The sequence below is a fragment of the Pieris napi genome, chromosome 1 (genome assembly GCF_905475465.1).
Source record: "Pieris napi chromosome 1, ilPieNapi1.2, whole genome shotgun sequence".
Lineage (NCBI taxonomy): Eukaryota > Metazoa > Arthropoda > Insecta > Lepidoptera > Pieridae > Pieris > Pieris napi.
In genome coordinates this window covers 559,163-572,641 of record NC_062234.1, presented here as the reverse complement: position 1 = coordinate 572,641, position 13,479 = coordinate 559,163, and positions in this window count along the sequence as shown.

Below are 13,479 nucleotides of genomic sequence, written 5' to 3'. Positions count from 1 at the left end.
CATGAAACAGATACAGAAATCTGAGGCCTAGACCTAAAATGGTTGTAGCACCACTGATACATAGTTATTTATGATAGGTGATATGATCTACAGCCACTGTTAGTGTGCTAGGTTTTAGGTTGTTTTTTTTTATGGACCACAAAATTAGGACAAACACATGATATAAATTGACATACATACATAAATATCAAAAGCGGTGCCGTCCCTATAACATGTGGACACGACCAGCGAAATCAAGTAGATACAAAAAACAGTGTTAAATACAAACAAGCATAAAAATTAAAAATGCAAACTATAAAATAATTAAACTATTTGAACCAAGAAAATAAATTATTTATCGGTACTGTGTCCTAATTCTAATCTTAGCTGAGGCCAGAGAACCGTGAAAAATGTCAAAACTCTGTGCAATATCATTATGGTAGCGACATAACCTATTAATTGGTGAGTTTGTTGTTAAATATAAAGATTCAGATTTCAAAGATTTCAGCGGGACAACCAAATTTATACAACATTTGTGATCTGTGGACTTTTCAATCTGTGGTCTTCCCAGAAAAATGAGATCATAGTTCCTATATGTATAATGTATATGTCTTGTTTTACAACAAGTTCTATATTTGAACTAAAACTTGCTTTTCTTTACACTATAAAATAAAATATTTTGATGAGAAGTTGCTACTAACTTATTTTGAACTTAGAACTAAGAATTATTATTAGTGAAAAATTTGATTAATATATGAAAGTAAAAAATATATTTACCACAATAAAATTATATACTAATCATTGTAACTTTCATAATTTTATTAGTTGATTTAAATGAAGCGTCTACCCCTAGTAGTACGTGACCTCTTGATGCGTATGCGCCGGACGTCGGAACTGAAGCCCTTCGAGCGCAGGAAGTAATGCGCCGGCGCATACTCGTAGTATCACTTACCGGTAATTGAACTTGTATTATGATACGTTTACTAGTAAGTGAATATCATCTTGACATATAGCTCTGCGGAAAATTATTGCACTAACTCTCTAGTTAATGGTAACTTAATCTAATTAGTGACAATTTAAATAAAGAAATATACGTAATAATGTTTAAGAAAGTACATAAACCTATCGTTAACTAATTAGTTATTATTTAAACCAATAAGCCATAGTTATTTTAAGTATGACCGATATTTGCGCTGGAAGAAAATTATTAGCCATAACAAATTACGCCGTAATTTGAATCGTTAAATTCAAAATCTCTTCAATATAAAATTATGACTATATATATAATAATTAATAGATAATTAGGGGATGACGGGTCTGGGCGTTACATTTTCTGAGAAGATTTACTATGGTAATATATATATATTTTTTTACCATAGGAAAGTAGAGATTTCAACGAACTGAAAGCACACCAACTTTTTGAAAAAAACTGATATAAAAAACTGATACCGGGTGAATTTTCGATTGAAAATTAGGGTGTTTTTTCGATATTAATTCAAAATAGGGTGAAAAAATAAATATTTTTAGTCAAATAAATTACAGCGTATTTGGGACATAGAAAGGTAAGTTTTTACTAAATTTCGTTTGAAAAAATAAATTTTTGTAAAAGATAAAAATAAAAAACCAAAAACTTGGTTTTTTGAATTTTTCACATAAATTTTGAGGGTATGTGAAAAATGTGTGAATACAAAAGTTTTAGATCTTTTTATTAACTACAACTTTGCCATTTAACTTTCTTCGATAGGACTTTTAGTTTTTCCGGAAATCGAGATAAAACGTTTTTTACCCTTAAACCTTAGGTCGTTGAGGATGGGACGGGGTTTGGTATGGGATGCTGTTTGTGGTGGACACATAAGCCCCGTCTCACCTCCCTCGGACAAGCAAAAAAGCTGGGGCAGCCGCAGAGCAGGCGGATTTATATTTTATTATTTCCGGAAATAATAAACGGCTCAAAGAATATTTCCTCCAACTTCGATTTTGTTTCCTTTGGAGTAGAGATTCTTGGGCCGTGGGATTCCAGTGCAGAGGCGCTAATACAAGATGTAAGTTGGCGCCTGGTAGGTAGTACCGGTGACCCCACAGCTGGTTGGTGCTTTCGTGCATAAGTATCGCAATACAGCGAGGAAATGCTGCCAGCGTTAAAGGTACTCTGCCACATTGACCAGAATTTTTAAATTTGTTTTATTTTTCTCTTTATTAATATTTAATTATAAATAATTATATTTTGATTATTTTTATACTATGTTCAATGTTCATAACTAATTGAGGTTGATAAGTTTATATTTTTATGTAGTATTTAAAGTTTAACATTCTACTCAAATGCTTGGCATATTTCCATCCCTAAAATTCTCATGGCGCGGGCTGTGTGGGAACGAACAGGTAACAATAGGGAAGTGTACCATGAGTTTAGTGTATCTAAAACGCACATGTTCTATTCACACGATGTTAATTATCACATTTTAAGTGAAATTTATGGAATTATAATTTAATTTTTTATTGATGAAAAATTTAAGTTTAAAATTTATTTGCTTATGGGTATTACATTATTTTCCAAGAGGAGATTGCGTTGCAATTATCTGATCATGGATACAGAATATCTATATTACATTTATATATAAATATATAAATATATATATGTATATTTAATATATATACAAAAATACATACAACCCTTAATTTTCACTCCTTTATTACCCTATTTTCATTATTTTAGATATTTATTTTTATTGAATTAAAATAATGTTTCCTAGAAATAATATACATAGTAATACAAACGTTTGCCGGGTCAGCTAGTATTATTAAAAACTCAAACTCAAAATATCTTTATTAATGTAGGTAAACAAGTACAATAATGAATTATTGTCAAAAAGAATTAAATTAATTGTAAATTTACTTTTACTAGCAGTAATAGTATAGAACTTGGTATTGCTAGATTTCGTTCGAAAAGCTTTAAAACATCGAATAAATCGATGCAGACAACGGCAAACTACTGTTTATACTAGGAAGGGCAGCCATTTATCATACCAAATCAGTTGAGTACTTAATAAAATCTCTGATATGTATAGATTCACTAAAGTACCCACGGGACAAAGTATCTAGTAACGTTAAACACAGGAAAATAGTGTTAACTTGATCCTAGTTCAACAAAAGGTGTGGGAATTCGACGCCGATCGGAAGGATGTATGTTGTTGACACCGGCCGAACCTTTTGTTATTACCCCTCTAAAACAAATGATTGTCAACTTCGGAGGGAAAAAGTTGACTATTGTATTTTAAAATTGTAAATATACTAATTGTGTTTTTTATTATGTCATCTTAAATAATTTCAATGTAACTTGCTTGTTTTATGCCAAGACTTACAAATATGAATTGTTGTTCATATTATTGCTAAAACTCGAGAATGGATGGACCGATTTGGCTTATCTTGAAATTGTTTTGGAAGTTCAGGGAAGGTTTAAACGGTGGGAAACACAAGTAATCAGTAAATAAAATTTTTAAAAATTACAATTGATTTTTCCAATAAACTGTTCCTAACTGGGAAATATTTTATGTCTTTTGTTTTTTTATAAATAGAAAATTGTCAATTGGTTGTCATAAATTTACAGATGTCTTCAGAATGATGTTTCATAGCTGTAGTAAGAGGTCCGATCTCTTTGGTCTGTTTTAAATGTTTGTATGAAATTTTGACACAAATATATGTAGATGATACACAGTTCACCGGATTATCTTGTAAGCAATAAAAGCTTCCTTCTTTCGTTGTGGTAAATTAAAGCATGCTTTAGTTGCATCGAACAATATAATACTTTAACTGCTTTTTATGTTATTTTTGCTTTTCGAACGATCGATTTTACCGTTAAATCGATGTAATGAAAATCAGTGGCGAGGGTGCCTATCAACCAATCACAAAGTAGAGTTAGGCAGATGCGCGTGCGCTATTGTTCTGCGCAGCATTGTTGCGCAGAGGGTGGCGTGAGAGGGAACATGTGTATTCCAACGGATCATGTCAGAAAGCACTTTCACCAATGAACTATGTCAAAATAGCATCACTAGATTTATATTTTCTGTTTGTTAATTTAAGTTGACGTAGCAAGCGTAGACGGGCGTAGCTTAGGATCGTAGCAATTATCAAAGAAAGAACACGGAAAACAAGTTTTGTTTTGCATATTTTCTTAACTTATTAAATTTGTACTTACTAATTGTGATTGATTACTCACAACTGTTCGTCTTTTATAAATAATTTAAACGCATGTCACAGATACCTTAAACAAACATTAATTTTAATCTATAATTATATTAAACTTTTCATATCTGAGGTATAGTTGGTGCCAGTTTATAACTAATAAAACATAAATACGCTTTTAGCATTGAATTATTTTATAATTTAGAAAACATAAGATGCTTCGGCGTTACGTGTATTCTCAAACTCAAAATAACTCTATTCATGTAGGTAACCAAGTACACTTATGAACGTCAACAGAAAAGATGTCTAATTGATTCTAAATTTACTACCAGTTTGCAAGTCAAGGGCGTCAATTTCAAATTTGCAATCAAGCAGGCAAGAAGAACTGACAAGGAACTTCCGCCACTCTTTTAAATCGTCAAGTTTTGCGTCATACAGATTGTTTGAACTGGAGCAAATCATTTAAATAATCGTCAATTTTATAAAAAGCTTTATTGATTTATTTACGTTTAACGAGAGTTTTGAATTTATTCAGTGATAATTCTTTATTTCATATAAGGAGTGGTTTATCTCCTGGAGCCGGGTTGGTCGTACGCTTAGATTAGTTCTGTTTCGAGTATTTACTGTAAAATCGTTTATATTTTTTTGTGCATACAACAAGGCATCAAGAATATACTGACCAGATAGTGCCATAATATTTAATTCCTTATGTGATAGTGTATTTTATTATTATAGAAGCCAATTTTTTTATTGAGGGCAAATTGTTTTTTTAAATAATGAAAATGAGTCGTTAAAAATTCCCTATAACAAGAGCGTTTTCCCTTCTTTACAGAAAAGTGGATGGTTCATTAACGGACGAGCGTTTAAAATGTTTATTACCGGTGTTGCCAGGTTACAGAACATCCCGCAGGTGTGCTTGGATTTAATCAACTGATTGTAACTGACGGACCCTCACAATTACTATAGATGGAATTTTGTCGATACTACTTGCTATTTTGATAAGGAATTAACGTTGCAAGTCTTCCAACATGTTTGTACTTTGAACAAGATATAAAAATCTTTAGTTTTTTTATATTTATTATGACGTCGAAATTCTGGTATACAGGTACTTTTATGTGGTAAAACTTAGTAACATTTTTAATTTCCTTGGAATTTGAACCTTCTTATTTTAAATAAACTAAACAATTGGGGTAAGGATAGTTCAGTAGTTCTTAGTAAAACAAATTGTGTGTACACGCGTTAGAAGTTATAATTCTTTAGCGTAACAAGACGTTTGTAGAAAAAACGACACTAACAATAGAAAAAGCTAATATATTAATAAACTTCAGGGTGTCGGTTTTTGTGATGGTATGCACGCGCATCGTATATCGTATATCGCATATTGTCATCATTTTTCCGTAACGCGCCAAAAGAATTATAACTTCAATAAAGCAGTAAAAATTCACTCACGATAAAAAAGCCATACAAATCTAAAGTGATTTTTCCGTTACAAAATTCCATCCCTCTAGCATTAATAGAATAATACGTACAGTTCACAGTTGAAAGGCTGGTGCACAATGCAGTACCTGAAAACATCGGCCATGACAGCGCAGAAATTGAACGCGTGCGCATAGCGCTTGCCACGCGCAGGCCACGCTCCCTATGCACCTTGCTACTAACTGCAAAACAAGTATTAAAAAAAATTATACCGTTCTTAGACATTATTTAAAAAGTATAAGCCTAGTTTTATCTCAATATGAGCAATAATTACAATACAATATGTTAATTAAGCGGTTTTTTTTGTTTTTGTTTTGTGTTATAAGAAGGATTGGAAAATGATGGCAAGAGACGAGTGACAGAATTGGGAGCAGGCCTTCACTCCGTCGGAGGTCGTGTATGTTAAACATAGTGTCATGGACTTAATGTTATTCTAATTTTGTAGTATACATGCAATTTTATTATAAGACGCAATATATTAATACGAGAAGATATGCCCATCTCCTACTTAATGTATACTGCACCTGAGGTTTTTGAGTGCCGTTGCGGTCCCGGTAGAAAGCAACAGCGACCCCGGAGCCTCTATAACACGGCTTTGTAGGAACTACTCGAGGTGGTTTTAGTGGTGCTCACCCAGTCTCTGAATAGCAGAGATTTTGGCGTGGGTTGAGTCCCACACACCCCTGCAACTTTTGAGGGCAGATTACGTACATTTCCATCTCGGAAATCAAAAAAAAGCCGCAGTATATTATAAAGGTTGAAGAGCTATAAATATGATTAAAAAGATTCCAAAATAAATCTTAATACTTGAATACTGTATATAGGGAATGGATGTTACCGACAAACATACATCTTATGCTGGCTGTACCATAACACAACCTAACACAATGCAGGATTAATTTATTGTGTTTTCGGCGTATGCTCCAAAGTGTAGGGTTCAAGGAACACCTACATGTGCCGACACAGGCTCTGTTATTACGAGATTTAATTGAGGTAATTGCACATTTCGATCCGTCCTTTTATAAATATTGACTATGACAACTTTTAGGACTGAGAGAGAAAGAAATATATTTAAGTCAACGGGAATGTACTACTATCGGAGTAGACATGCGGAGAAATTGCCTTGTCAAAAATTAATCTGGAATTGTATAGGAAAAATACTTTTTGTATGGCAATCAAGGTTTATAATAATTAACCGAAAACATTAAAAGTTCTTCTTACTACAGTTTTAAAAATACGACTTAATGTAGGTACCATTGAATTGAATTAATGACCATTCAATATAATATCAATTTCTTAAAGAACTTTTTCCCAAACCGTGTAGTAGCTGACTGGAATAGGCTTCCGGAAAGTCTAATTAGTGAACTGTTAAAAATAGGTTCGATAATTTCTCCAAATCCCCAAATACGCGCGCATCAGCTTATTATATAATAGTAATAATATTATCCATCCTAGCTCGTACTTTGTTGTGATAACGAAATATTCCTTCTTGACCCAATAAAAATAGCCGTTAAATTCGAACCACCGTTCAACAACATGCGTGCAAATAAATTATTGAAACTTTGTATACATTTTAAAAGCTCTTGAATAGCAAGTTGAAAGATGTGGGCATTCGACAGAGAGCTGAATGGCACGGGTGCATTATCTATGTTATGTGTATCTCACCCGTATGAACCGGTTGATAGCATGTAGCAGCTGCGCAGGCGCGCGCCGTGATATACGCAGGTGTACGCAGACAAGGGTGCGTTTGTGCCAATGAACTTTTGGGGTTCTATACAAAAATCACGATAAGTCCAGTTAAATTTGTACCTACCTATGCCCGAGGGTCAAAAGCGCAACACAATATAAAAAGAGACTTATTCCTGCTTATTCTATCTATATATAAAATATAAGTGTTATGTTGGTTTGTGTACGCTTCAAAAACACAAAAAGTTCTACACCGATCGAGCCGAAATTTTAACATGATATATAATCCGCATCAAGGACAAACTATAATAATAAATCGTTTATTAGCAAAGAAATTGAAACCAAAAACCGCACGTTCAGCCGTATAAAAATAGTCATGCAAATGTCATATTAATTATTATGATTAATGTCATAATAATCAGAACAGTTAATTATAATTGTTGTCGAAACTTTTTGATGTTGTCAAATGGTCTAAATACTCTCCCACACTATAGAGGCACCTTGCCTTGTGAAAGTAATCACACGGAAGTGATCTATAACTTCTAGGAAGGTGATTAAATAGTTAGATAGCCATGGCGTAATAATTTCTTGAATACCGCCGCGTTGGTTACCTCGATAGATACAGGCAAGTTTCTTCAAATATTTTAAATAATTGTGGATGGTTTTTTACCTTCCTAACTGCTTCTAAGATATATAAAATTCGTAAAAATAAAGCTTTCTAATTTCAAAATACTTATAACAATTAAAATACGTCCAACTATATGAAACGAAATCTATCTTTCAAATATAAATTGTAGCTCTGTATGTATAGTTGTATAATGTTGCTAAGAAAATACAATAAATGTAGTCTTGTACAACAACTTTAAAATATTACAAACATTTATGCCTTTTAAACTTCTTTCATACAGTGTATTCATTGTTTCTTTCATACATTTTTACATTTCATACATTAACCATTTAGTTTTAATGTGGCATTTCAGTTGAGTTAATACAAAACAAAGTGTGCAGTATAGGTATTTTGTCGAGTACTAATAAGTACCTGCTTATCAAATGTGGTCTAAGTATGCGGGCCTTTCCATAGAACTGGGTGCGAACAATACTTGGCCCTTTTAAATCAAAAGACTTCAATGGTATTTTGCATATGATGCTCTTTGAGTTCGGCACAACGTAATGGTTAAGGGCCCATATTTCAAATGTATCAAGTATCCAGAAAATGGTTTAGTACTTATAATATATATATGTTATATTTTGGTATGACACTATAGCTTAGGGTAGATTGAACTTTTTACGCTATGTGTCAGAGAAGTCGATTAAGAGTTACCGGATATTAATCTAAGCATTTGTAACTATATTATTATTACATTTTGTTTTAATAAGTCAAGTTAAATATTGTAATATAATATGTACTTAACTTTTTTACTTGGCTTTTTTACGCGTTTTTAAGCGTTTTTGCGTTCTATGCCCTTGAGTTGGAAATTATAGTAAATGTAGTAAATATTGATTTTTTTAATTTTGACGTACATTGGTTAAATAAATTCTGATTTGATTCACCATCTCTACATGCAAGCTAAGACCTTCTTAAACCAATCGCTAACGAATCAGGCTGTATATATCTGATTAAGTTGCACCCATCTCTAGATATATAATTATTAACCTACAATTAAGGCAAGGCTTCGATTTTGAGTAAATAGTTAGTTATCTACTTCTTAACTACTTAAATTACTTTAGTATGCGCTTAATGCATATGAGCCAAGGCTGTACATTGTGCTCACACAACATTCTTAGTTTTTTAAGCGTAGCGATTACCGAAATCGTCGGACTTACGCCCCGAGAGTATAGCCAGACGCACTCTCTTCAACTGTTACATTGCATTCATTCGTTACATGGCCACATTTCATTATTTCGTTTATATTCTATTGTTGTACACGAGTAGTTAATATAGAGTAAAAATGAAATCCTCTATTATTTAAAGCACCTCGATGAACCAGGAACCGTACTATGCTAAATAACGACTCTGAATGTTAGCTTAAATTCCGTTACTCTACGTAGTAGTTACAAATAAATATCATTGTAAGTACTTTTATATTAAAAATAAAATGAAAATAGCTGTTATAACGGCATTTGTTCTGCTAACCTAGGTCCCTTTGATATGGCTTTTCCAATATTTGGTATATCCAACTCGACATGTCACTAATGACTGTACGTCAAGAATATCGTATTACAGTGCATCAAAGCTTTTACGCATGCAATCCATACATTATTATACCTCTGTCAAACCAAAATATCTATTATATGTTAACATTCATATGTAACATACATAATCTACATGACCAATGTCTTTTTTGTATGTTTTAAAGCCTTGGAGTAATCCCGTAAAAATAACCACGCGACGGAAATTTTTCTGCGTTTGTTTCAACGATTATTGTGTTTGGATTCCCATTTAAATTTTCTAAAGCTAGTAGTTTCCATACTAGCATTGTTGGCCTAGTGGTTTCAGCGTGTGACACTCTTCCCTGAGGTCGTAGGTTCGAGCCTGGCTGTGCACCAATGGACTTTCTTTCTATGTGCGCATTTAACATTCGCTCGAACGGTGAAGGAAAACATCGTGAGAAAACCAGCTTACCTTAAACCCAAAGTCGACGGCGTACGTCAGGCACAGGAGGCTGATCACCTGCTTGCCTATTAGATTAACAAATTATCATGAAACAGATACAGAAATCTGACGCCCAGATCTAAAAAGGTTGTAGCGCCACTGATTTATTTTTTTATTTTTTATGTTTCCATACTTCGCCAGGATATCGGACGCTACGTTTTACGTATTGAGAATCCATATTCTTATATGTATAGAAAATAAATCACCGCAAGTGACCTCATTAAAACATGCGTCAGATATTATGTCAGGTGGGTAATTAAGACCCCTCGTATCCTTGAGTCGAAGTTCACGAGGGTGTAACAGGTGTGCTGTGACCTTCTTGGGGTGCCGTCTTACACTTGCGGGGTATGAATGAAGTGCGCTACGTGCTCCTTATTACGTCACCTCACATACTTTTAACAGGTTTTTAATGCTACATTGTAAAAGACAATTAGTCATAACATAGACATAACATTTATTACTAACAAAAACACATACACATAAACACACAAAATAACAATAATCAAAGAAAAAAATATAAAAAGAGATATAAAAAAATATATATTTTTCCCTTTTCCCATTCGGTTCGTTTCAAGTGTATACTGTGGGTGTGTTCTATGTTCCACAGTGCTGGTCTTTCTGCTAGAGACCACAGCAGCTAGATTGCGCCTCAGTCGCAAAAAAATAAAGAAAAGGAATGTATCTAATAATACTTAGTAGAAAAAAAATTTAGTAAAAGTTAGCACTGTAAGTATGTAATTAAGTCTTGTGTAAAGGTGTATAGTAAATAAAATAAAAGTAAAAATAAGAATAATTGTTAAGTAGATAAATATATTTTTTGGGCGGATTAAAAACTACAATTACAAATGACAATTTAATAATAAATTATGAGCTAATGCGTACAACAAAGGTAATTCCTTTCTTCAAATGTTCGATGTTCAAGATTTTGATACAATATTTTATATAAACGTTTTACGTTCATTATGTACGCTGTAAGTCATGTAGATATAATATGTCTTAATTTCGAAGAGTAGATACGTAGACAAATATTCGTTCGTAATAAAATTAATAGGATTTAGCTTATTTAACATAACTTATAATTAATAAGTCTATTAAAAACATTTTTTTTCTGAACATGACTCATCATATTTGTTATAAAAAAATACCTTTATCCTCCTGTTTAATAATAATTAAGTTAATCTCTTCATCTACTACTGCTGTCGTTAATTAACCTTTTATGTTTACCAACCAAATTTAATTAAGTTAACAAATTCCATGTAATATTAGGCGATAAGCACTCATAATTTTACATAATGATCATGTGTGACACATGGCTATGTCGGAAATTCGGTATATTATTAAAATTTTATAATTTGCGTATTTTCCGCTGATTCATATTATATCAATAGTATACCATTCTGTAATATATATTAATTCATACACAATTGATGTCAAAAATGCGCTAATCAGTGCACCAAATCTCACCAGGACTTATTTTTAATGCTAAGTGTTTCTGACTGAAACTGGCCTAAAAATGACATACTTATTGCAGCAAGTAATAATTGTCCTTCATTCATTGCAAATTTACAGTTCTTGTGTTTGTTCTTTTTATGATCAGAAGTTGTCAGAAGGTAAGTTACTACATAATTAAGTCGGGAAATATTACTTTTCTTCGCTTTCGTAGCGGGAGCCAACACAAGTAAAGCGTTGCTGTGTTTACGTATCGTAAATCAAATTTATAAAAACCATTTTCTGCGCAAAAAACCTAACTTCCGACCCCCGAACTTGCCCCATTGAACATCTGACGAGGTGAATGAATTTACATTGGGGTGCTTACCGAATGATATAAAATGTTTGAATGTTACGGCCAACAATTACATTCCGGCACACATCTGTCAGGGTTTAGACAATCACGATACGTCACGCGATTTATCAAGCATGAATCAAACTGTTTGATACTTTTTCTTTATTTTTAGGACGAACTAAATGCTCTTATTTTTTAAACATTAGGCGGGCACTTTCAATAAAGTGATAACAGCCGCCCATTAACATCTGCAACGCCGGGAGCTAGCTAGCTATTATCTTTCAGAGAACTAGCACTTTTCTTGGAGGTTGTATTGGTTCTGAAATAACGAAATTGTTTAACTTGAGAAAAGCTTAGGTTATTAGTTAATTTTATCCATACTTCTCTCATTTATTCTCATTATATTCATATAAATCGCAAGTTTTATAAATAAAATAATAGTTAAAGTTTCAGAATCAATCTACATAATATACACCTTTCATAAGTATCAAACGTCTCCATCGCAGTATACACGCGACAGCTGCGGCGCGCGCGCACCCGTCGCTCGCGTATTCATACACTAATGTGGTACGTTTTAATTATGCGCTGATAAATCTGCGCGTGCGCGTGTCGTACCGCTCGTGCACACATCGCCTTTAAATTAATGGCGTAAACCATAAAGGGAGATATATATATATATATATATATATATATGTATATGCTTTGAAAATTAATAGCATTTTTATATGGAAATGGACGTTTCTCATGAAAATATAGACACAATTCAGCAGTAATTTCTCAGATCTATATTGTCCTAGGTTCTATTCCAGTTGAGACAATTCCAATAAGTTAAGGATCAAAGCATCGGCCCAGCTTATTGTCTATTATATCATAAAGCGATTAAATTTTGCAAGTTTGTTTTGTTAGTCATCTCTGGAACAATTTAGGAGATAAAAAATAGTAGACCATTGTTAGGTACTTTATTTCAGTGACAAGTATATGATATTTGATAATAATATATAAATATTATCAATAATGATATATCTATTTAGACTTAAAGAAAAATATTGGTAAAACTTTATATACAGAAAAACAAGTAAATTCAAATTCAATTTCAAATTCAAAAATCATTTATTCACGTAGGTAACACAATGTACACTTGTGATGCGTCATTAAAGAAATACATATTAATGCTTCTAATTTTACATTTACTGCCAGTTCTCAAATCTAGTAGGGAGAAGTGCAGAAATAGATTTTATTTAAGTAATCTTCAAACCTAAATTCTTGAAAGGCCGGCCACGCACAGGCAAGACCTTTGGTTTGAGAGTGTACAAAATGTTTAGTGAAACCATTCACTTAACATCAGGTGAGCCTCTTGTTTTTTGCCTTCTGCACAATAAAATAAATCTGCAAAAAAAATGTTGCGATTAAAAACGAAACGAAATTAAATTAGCTATGATTGCTGTAATTATAGAGCAATTTTTCCAACGCACAGGTGCGGTAATTACCGTTGTGGTTATGTGAAATTTGTCTCACCTGTATAGTTCCGGGTTCAGAATCTATTTATTATACAATACACAATTCTTGAAGACAATAAAAAATAGAATACAACATCAGTTTTTTAATTAGTTAAAACTACTTTAAAAGGAATTAAACTGCATCTACACAAGTTAAATAATCTAAGAAGACTTAGAGAATACACGAGATCGGTTTTAAGCTTTCTTCCTAACACCGATGTCTGGAA